Here is a 1076-nt window from a genome sequence, read left to right on the forward strand (position 1 = left end):
AAATTCTACGATATCCATTTCTTTCATGCGTCAATAAATCCATGAATAAGTTCTACTGCATTTCCACATAATCATGTACACACAGGTTCGAGTATATATGTAAATAGGTTCATGCCCGTGCGTTGCTACGGGACAGCTAAACTTTTGTACTAAAAACACACGGATCGCACGATAAGATAACAATACTGTAAAAGTATATGACCGACGTTAAAGTGACATTTAATCCAAAAAACTAAGTTCGTGAAATTTACACAGTCACAGAGAGCATGGCGTCGCAGGCTCACAAGCTCTACTGTGTAGATCTTTCTGTGATGCGGCTAAGATTATTTTTATACTGGCCGAAAGAGATTTCCGATATCCATTTCTTTCGTGCGCCAATAAATCCATAAATAAGTTCCTACCACATCTCCATACCATCATGTACACGGCGCTGACAAGCAAATTAGTCACAACTTATGTAATTAGTTTTATAATTAGCTCATGTTTAGTCCTCCTAATTGATATCTAAAAATTCAATGTGATAGGGACTAAAGTTTAGTCCTAGGATCTAAACACCCCCTAACTCTCGACTCCTGCTGGCTGCTCACTTGCACCACCATGCCTATGTGTCTGCACGTATATACTTTAATGCCAGAACATCTAAGATGGTCTTTAAGATTGCCATTTGTGTATGCTGTAGGATTAGGATGCTTTGCACTTATCCATGATAGTGTCCATGAGAGTCGAAATTTTTTATGTCATTATGATGTCTGAGCTTATCAATCAGACAGAGACGAACTTGATTGTTAAAATATTTTGAACACTGCTTTCATATACTCCCTCTGTCTCAAAATAGAATTCATTCTCGCTTCCCGAGAAGTCAACTTTTTTTAACTTCGACCAATTATAATACATGTACTTTTTACATGGATGTGGCCCTAGGAGTCGACCAATTGATTGTTAAATGTTACAGGTATTTTTTACAAACCTAGTTAAAGTTGAGAAAGTTTGACCTGCACATATTCCATAACGACTTATATTTTGAAGTCAGAGGAAGTATATGCTAATAGGAGTAGTCAACTGAAAGACATGATGAA

This window comes from Miscanthus floridulus, chromosome 13, assembly GCF_019320115.1.
Source record: "Miscanthus floridulus cultivar M001 chromosome 13, ASM1932011v1, whole genome shotgun sequence".
NCBI lineage: Eukaryota > Viridiplantae > Streptophyta > Magnoliopsida > Poales > Poaceae > Miscanthus > Miscanthus floridulus.